Source organism: Grammomys surdaster, unplaced genomic scaffold (assembly GCF_004785775.1).
Source record: "Grammomys surdaster isolate TR1022 unplaced genomic scaffold, NIH_TR_1.0 126029, whole genome shotgun sequence".
In the NCBI taxonomy this organism is placed as follows: Eukaryota; Metazoa; Chordata; class Mammalia; order Rodentia; family Muridae; genus Grammomys; species Grammomys surdaster.
Window position 1 is genome coordinate 3,497,524 of NW_021620842.1, and position 8,854 is coordinate 3,506,377.

Below are 8,854 nucleotides of genomic sequence, written 5' to 3' on the forward strand. Positions count from 1 at the left end.
TGCTTAAATTTGGTTTTATCATGGGGTACCTTATTTTCTTCACCTATGGTGATTGAAAGTTTTTCTAGTATAGTAGTCTGGGTTGACATTTATGGTCTTTAAGTGTCTGAAGTGCATCTGTTCAGGCCTTTCTGGCTTTTAGTCTCCATTGAAAATTCAAGTGTGATTCTAATAAGCTTGCCATTAAATATTACTTGGCCTTTTCCCCTGGCAGCTTTTAGAATTTTTTCTTTGTTCTGTGTGTTTAGCGTTTTGATTATTGTGTAGTAAGGAGATTTTCCTTTCTTGTTCAATCTACTTGGTGTTCTATGTGCTTCTTGTACCGTTAGAGACATCTTCTTTAGGTCAGGAACATTTTCTTCTAAGATTTTCTTGAAAATTTCTGGGCCTTTAAGTGGGGAGTCTGCTCCTTCTTCTATTCCTATTATTTTAAGGTTTTATCTTTTCATAGTGCTCCAGATTTCCTGTATGTTTCATGTCATGAGTGTTCTAGACCTAACATTTTCTTTGGCTGATGTATCCATTCTCCTATTATATTGTTAGTTTCCCTCTCCATCTCTTGTACTCCCTTGGTGAAGCCTTCCTCTACAGTTCCTGTTAGAATCCTTAAAAATTTCACATCCACAATCCCTTCCATTTGTGTTTTCTTTATTAATTCTATTTTTATTTTAGGTCTTGAACAGTTTTGTTCCTTTCAACTGTTTGTTTGTTTTCTTGTGGATTTCTTTAGGGGATTTAATCATTTCCTCCAGCTCATTTGTGTTTTCCTGGCTTCCTTGAAGGGTTTTATTAATTTCCTCACACGTGTTTTCCTGGATTTCTTCAAGGGATTTATTCGTTGCCTTTCTAAAGACCTCTACCATCTTATTATAGCTGATTTTAAGGTTTTTCTTAGGCTTTAGCTATGTTAGAATATTCAGGGCCTGCTAGGGTAGAATAGCTGTACTCTAGTTTAGACATACGCTCTAGATATATTTCGTTGACTGTTACTGGTTGTGTTTTTAAGGTGGTGTCTAGTTACTTGGGATTGGTATGTTTATGGGTCTAGATGCTGGTTTCTGGATTTTTCTTTGTTGGGTGAGTGTTTTTGTTCCTTGGTTTCTATTTCCTCCCTATATTTTCTGAAAATGTGGTGGCTATGTGCTTCCTGTTTTCCTGGCCTGCTCAGCTGGTGTGTTCACAGGGCATGCCTGCTCGTGTTGGAGGCTGGGATACTGAGATGAATATAGGAAGAAAGGTTGAAGGAGAAGGTCTTTGTAATCTTTTGGGGATGAGGTTAGAGAGGAAAGGAAGAGCACAACAGATTTCCTGCTATAGAGTTCGGGATGAAACTTGAAGGACTGGATTGCAGGAGCTATAGGAAAAGTTTGGGTCTGCCTTCAGCCTATTGTTGCCCTGAAAGGAGACGCTTATGTGGTAGGGAAGGCTGTCTCATGTGTTCTACTGCAAAGCTGGAGATGAGACTGAAAGATTGGATCTGAGGTATCAGAGACAGAATAGGTCTGCTGGAGCCTATCTGGTTTTCTGGGAGACTGGCCTGTGTGTTACCTCGAGGGGTATCTGCTGGAGTTGGGACTGTCTTCTTGTTCTACTAGGCTTGTATGTTCCAGTGACTAATGAATCTCAGGTGTTTAATTCTTAAACATTCCTTTCCTCCCGTCATTCCAAGTCAGTTCATCATGATATCCTTGTCTGGTCTCCTAATGCTTACTGGAAACTTTTAATTTACTTTTTATTTAATATACATAACAATGGGCTTCATTAGAAATGTTTTCTGTGCTACAGTTCTCTCCCTATTACGATTCTTTTCCTCTCCTTCCTTCTCATCCATCCCCTTCTTCCCTTGAAATGACCCTTCTTGGAGAGTGTGGTAGGGAGAGGGGATATGTGAGGGAGGACTTGGAGGGGGACTATGATTAGGAAGTGAAGTGAAAAAATAATTACTTAATGAAAAGAAATACTTCCTCCTTCACTTAGGTCACATATTTACTTAATCATAGATTCAATGTGAGAGAAAACATGTGATTGTTTCCCCTGCCTTTTCTTCTTTTGCTGTTTACTACAAAGTTACAAAAATACTTAGACATTTATTGTTGTTTCCATTAGAAAAAAATAATTTTATTTCTGTGTAATCACATCATTCTCTGGTTCAATCAGCCTTTATTTCTCCCTGTTATTATGTGGAATGAGAAGAAATTACTATCTTATAGATTAGTATATCAGTAGTTTATGACCAATATTAATGGGCACTCAAAGAATAATTCCATAACTGAAAGTAAATTCTGTTCCTGAGATTTGTTTCAGTATTTATTGAATGATTTATTATTTCTTTTAATATAACCTTCTTGAATTACTTCTTTGACATTCATTTTTTCCAATCAGTTCTACTTTTTTCAGGAACAAAATTGTTGAATTTATGCTCTCCTTTGTTTAGTAACTACTATGATTTTAGTATGGTGAAAAATGAGGTCACCAAGGCCTTTGTTTATCTGTGAAACTGAGAGTCCAAGGTCTCTTCAGACTTTAGAACCTTGTCCTTGTTTCATCAATACTGTGTCAAGGAATACAGACAAGTATGTGTCTTTTCTTTTCTACTTTCACTTCTTCTATATTTGTACTTTGGTAAAATACAATCAGGAAAATGCCCACCGTCAGTAGTCCTCCTCTCCTCTTGCTGCAAACAAAGATTTCCTCCTTTACCTTCAAGGGTACTACTTTGGCTTGGTTACTACCATGTATACCTGGCTCTCACTGTGGTTCTTGTTCTAGGACACTATTTCTTCTACAACTTGGCTCTGGTTGGATTGTTTACAAACCAGACAAATGAGGCCTGCCTTTCTGTTTCTTAAATGTCATATATATATATATATATATATATATATATATATATATATATATATATATATATAATTTCAAAGAGTAATAGAATCAAATATCTTTATTTTGCCAAAATATCTCTCTCTCTCTCTCTCTCTCTCTCTCTCCTCTTTCTTAAATTTATGATACTAGGGATGAAATCCAGGATCTTTGTGAAGATCACTGAGCTCCATCCCTGGTCCTGTAGCATTTTTGAAAATTGCTTAGTGAATTTAAAATAGTGATATGAAGGAAACTGAGAGTTATTCTAAACTACTTTAAAGAGTTATGCGTTTAAAATAGAAGAACTCAGTCTAGAAGGCCAAATGACTTTTAACATAAATGTGATCTGGAATTAATTTTAAGCTTCAGGCAGGAATCTGACATTAAACTAGAACAAAGAAGTAATTTCAGGCAGGAATCTAAATCTAGAACAAGGAATCTAAATCTAGAACAAGGAAGTAAGCTTGAGACATGAAATGACTTTGGGCTAGGACAGAGAAGTAGGCTTAGATATTTTGGTCATCCTGATTTGCCCTTAGAAATTGTGATCATGGGAGTGATCATGGAACTTTGTTTATTGCCTTGCTTGTTCTTTGACTAATTGTGTTTATTGTCTTGCTTGTTCCTTGACTATTTGCATCTATTGTATTGCTAGTTCCGCAACCTAGAACTGACTTTAATACTTGCATGTAATTAAAATGGTATAAAAGCAAAATGGAGAAGGGGGATGAGATAGGGGATTTCTAGGGAGGGGAAATGGGGAAAGAGGATGGCATCTGAAATGTAAATAAAAGTAAATAAATAAATGAATAAATAAATGAAAAAAAAGATAAGCTACTGAACTTTAGTTACAGTGTAGGAGATTCTCAGATATTTTTCTTTCAGAATAATCTCACTTGGTGAAGTCAAGTGGTATAATTATATTTATGTTCACATTAACCTCAAAAGGCTTTCAAAAGATTTTAATGTCTTAGTATTCTATCACAGTGTGCTGTCTAGGGGACTTCTGGTTTGAGAGTCCATTTTTACGAAATACATTTACACAACACTTTTGAAATTGGAGCTGTGAGAAATGTTTTGAAATGTCTACAAATTTTATAGGTGAACACTTGTCCACAGGGAGCTTTGCTTGTACATTCAGTAAGTACCAAGCACAGTGTGTTCTAGACATAGCATACTCCTAGTTTTTGCACTATGTGTATCAGCTTCAGGATTTTTTAATACCTATAAATTACTTTACAAAAATCAATTGTTTCATTATGATAAATGAATTTAAAGAAATGTGCAGTTTCTCTGGTAGAAAATGTCATGAGTATGTTGCACTTAGTAGTGCTTAGAAATGAAGTGTTATGGCCCCGTCCTATGTGTACCAGGTGAATCAGGCTCTGAAGATGAGGTCTAGGGATCTGGGTTTTAATGACTCTTCATGTGATTTTTATGCACACTCAATTTGAGAACCATAGTATTACTATCAATTGAAAGCTGGCATCACTTGCTATGAATAAAAAACATACCACAAAGAATGAAAATGAATCACACATGATTTTAAATTTTATCTAGGAACAGTTGTCTACAAAGGTTTTTAATTTTGATTCTAGACTCTCATCATTAAGAAATTAGAAAAATTACAAAGCCATTCAATGCATATAAACACTAAATAGAGCCTGCTTTCTTGACATATTCAGGCCATTAGAAAAAAATTTCTTTTCATGTGTTAAATTATGTAAAATAGTTTATTTTGAAGTTAACTTTGGTACAAACTCTAAGTGCACAATGAACTTTGACTCCTCGTACTCTGAGGTTTCTTCTTATCCTACTGTCCAAGATTCACTCTCTGATTTAGAACTTGGTTTTCATACTCACATTCCTTGTGCAATGAAGTAATTCCATGTCTACTTACTTTTCTAATTTGATCCAAGTTTACATTGTCAGGTAGTATCCAGTCCTTCTACAGCATGGTAGAAACTGTATAGGATTTGGACCTCACTTCCACTCCACCACATAATCTCTTGATTGGTCAGCAAATTTGTCAGAAAGCTGATTTAGCAGTAGAAAGTGAAACAACATTGGGCTAAGACTTAGTTCAGATCTGTAATAGTTAATATTGATTGTCTGTTTGACAGAATGTAAAATCACCAAGGAGACAAGTCTCTGAACCTGCTTGTAAGGGATTATCTAGAAAAGGATCAACAGGGGGAGTGCCTGTGAAGGATTATCTAGATTAGGTTAATTGAGGTGAGAAATCACATCCTGAATGTAGGGCAGCACCATCCCATGGATTTGGGCCCTGACTTGAATAAAACAGACAAATCTTACTAAGCAGGAAAATTTGTCTCTTTCTGCTTCTTGACTGTGTCTGCAGCATGATCAGCAGCCCCACACACATGCTGCCATGCATTCCTCAGAATCTTGGACTTCCCCTTACACTCTGGTCCAAAAGAAACTCTCCTTTCCACCAGTTACTTTTCTCCTATTCACAGAATTTACTTGACCTCTCTACTGGTACTAATTTTGTTATATGTAATATGTTGATAATAGAATCTATTTTAGAGGCTTGAAGGTTGAAGGGGCAGGGATGTGACAAGCCTTCAACTAACTACCTGGAGCCTCAGGATAAGTTTGTATGTGTAAGCCTTGATTTACAGATAGGAGCTTAACTGTCTTCTGAGAGGCTCCACGAAGCAGCTGACCTAAACAAATGCAGAGACCCACAACCAAACATTAGGTCAAGCTCCAGAAATCTTATGGAAGAGTTGGAGAGTTATAATCATACCATGTAACCAATTTATTTTTATCATCATCATTAATTTTCATATTTGTTATCTATTCTTCAACCTATCTATCCTTCACTGCAGCACTAGACACATTCTCTCCCATGGAGACCAGACAACGCAGACCAATTAGAGAACAGGATCCACAGGCAAGCAAAAGAGTCAGGGTAAGCTCCTGTTCCAGTTGTTGGGAACCCACATGAAGACCGTGCTATACATTTGCTACATATGTGCAGGGGAGACTAGGTCCAGCACTTGTATGTTCTTTGCTTGGTGGTTCAGTCTCTGGGAACCTCCATGGGTAGAGGTTAGTTGACTCTGATAGCTATCTTGTGGAGTTTCTGTCCCTGAAGGGTTCTTCCATCGTTACTCCAACTCTTCCATAAGATTTCTGGAGCTTGATCTAATGTTTAGTTGTGGGTCTCTGCATTTGTTTAGGTCAGCTGCTTCGTGGAGCCTCTCAGAAGACAGTTAAGTAAGCTCCTATCTGTAAATCAAGGCTTACACATACAAACTTATTCTGAGGCTCCAAGGTAGTTAGTTGAAGGCTTGCCACATCCCTGCCCCTCCCCTCCAATTGGCAGGGGTTGCTACTGCATTCATTTATGTCTTTCTCACACAAGGGACTTGTGTATCAATTGATAATGGATTTTGTAGTTAAAAGTACCTAGAAAGACCAAAAAGTTCTATCTACCTATAAAATTTGAAGAATACTAAGATGATCAGTGTCATATAGGCTAATAATGTACATCTTCTTTACTAAGTGGTATGGTTTAAAGTACCCTTAAATACATCTATATGTTTCCACTGACTTGGAAATTGTCCTAGGCCTTAGAGGAGGGTTAGGAGAGTGAATATCTAAGTCTGGAGCTAGAGTACAGGAAGTTACTAAAGGCAGTTATTTCATTCTCTATACCTCAGTCTCCCCACCTCTGAACAAGGGATGATAGATCACTGGGTTTGACAGATCATAAATGTCTATGTACAAAGCACTTAGACTAGACACTGGCAAACAGTGTGCATTACCTCACTGCTAGATCACATTATTAGATTCACTGCACTACCAGGCCGTGAAAGCACAGAATTCTAGGGTTAGTCACTAAAGTCTTGTTTGTATTTGATAATCATGTTAGATTTTAAGATCAAAGTATAAGGGAATAGAATAGGAAAAATCTGCATATTTAAAAGATATAGTTAAATATTTAAATAAAAACATGTATACTAGTGTTATTTTAAACACAGACACACGAACTATTTAAAAAATTATTTTTACATCCTGACAGCAGCTTCCCCTCCCTCCCCTCCTCCCAGTTTATAGAAAAATTATTTTAAATTTTTAATTGTATATCTATATTTGTGTATAGCTTGGATGTGCTGGTGCTTCTGGAAGTTAGAAGAGTTTCAGGTGTTCTGGACCTGAAGGTACAAGCAGTTGTGAGCCACCTGATGTACATTCCATGAACTGAAGTAGTGCCCTCTAGAAGAACAGCACATGTTCTTAACCCCTGAACCATCTCTCCAGAATCAAACAACGTTTTTTATCTTATTAAAATTTCACTGATTGTAACAATTTATAGCCAGTAATTATGGAATGCTTTGCTTTGGTTGAATGGGAAGTAGAGGCTTGAGGGACTAAGAAATAGACACTAGGGCAAAGTTTAATAGGCAGCATGGAAAGAAGGAGGAGTTGGAGTGACTAGATGTACACTAATGTCACCAAGTGTCACCCAGAGTCCTTGGCAGTCTGTCTCCATTTAAATCTTGCAATGACCATGGAAAGTAGGAAAGATAGAGAAAAGAAAGACATGGATGGGGATTGGCATGTAAGCAAACCTTATCTTTTTTACCCTTACAATGTCTGGATGTCTGTGTACTTTGGGCTTTTCTAAGAATGGTTACTGATGAACCATGTATTTGGACAGGAATGTAGAAGGATGGCTTAGCTTTGCAATGTTTGCTTAATTAAATTAAATTTTGTATATATGTGCATATATGAAGTCAGGGGTAGGGGAGGGAGATCAACCTTTTGGAATTTTTTCATAAATGGACATCCCATAAAGCATTAAGGACTCACATCCTCCAGTTTTGTGGGTTGATTAAAATTGCTCATGTCCATCTAAAACCTATGAAGATTCACTATCCTGTCAATAATTCTAGCTGTTTGTAACATGGCTAAGCACGGAAGCCTTTAGGGACAATTAAACTTGAGCAATGTTATGCTGCTGCCCTTCTCTCTACCTTAATCTTTCTCATGGGAGGCAGCTAAGGGGTTTTGAAATGATATGTTATAGCTTTGGGGTACTTAAAACATTCTCTGTACCATCGAAGTCCGTGTGAACTCAGTGAGAGTTTTCCTGAACAAGAAGAGAATAGCTGAATTTGCTGTTGGCAGTTCAAAGTATCTTGATAGGTTATCATTTCTGCTCTAACTCAGTGGTAGAAACATTGTCAAGCATGCCTAAGTCTCTAGGTTTGACTGGTAAGCCGATTCCTCTGACTCTCCCACCCTCTCCTTTCCTATGCCTTCTTTTGGCACAGGATAATAGAAATACCCACAAGCCTTTGCATGCTTTGGAAACACACTGTACCCCGAATAAGTCATAAAGAGAAAATGTTGACAGACTTTATATCAGGCCCATAAAATTCAAACTTTAAAAAAAAATTATGGGCTTGGGACAAAAGAAACCATTTCCAAGAAAACAGTTGGATTACATGCAAAAGATTTTTGACATAGAACATACTCTTCTTTTAGACTATTAGTGGGAATGAGCTGGTCTCCAGCAATGCATAAATCTGTCCATGTGTAATTTTGTAACAGTTCCTAATTGAAGAAAAAGAGGGTGAAATGGACTAGAGCCATGGAAGCTGAGTATTGTAGGCTGGGCAAAGCTGGGAGGGAGAAGCCTACTGCTCACACCCACTCTTCAAGAAAACATCTATGATGCTGAGTGAGCATAAATCATACCTTTCCTGGAGCTTAGGAAAATAAGATCATAAATAACGAACCAATATACCCAAGTGTTTCCTGGGATGCCTGGAGATTGAGGTGGGAGCAGGGAACATGTTTCTAGGCTGAGAGTAGCAAGTGGGGAAGCATATTTTGAATATGGTTAAAACCTGAGCAGCCCAATTAATTTTTATGAAAGCTCCTTTTTTATCCTGGCTGTCCAATCCATGCTCTCTTAACTTCTGGTGGACAATAAATTGCAAGTAGTCTTGGATGG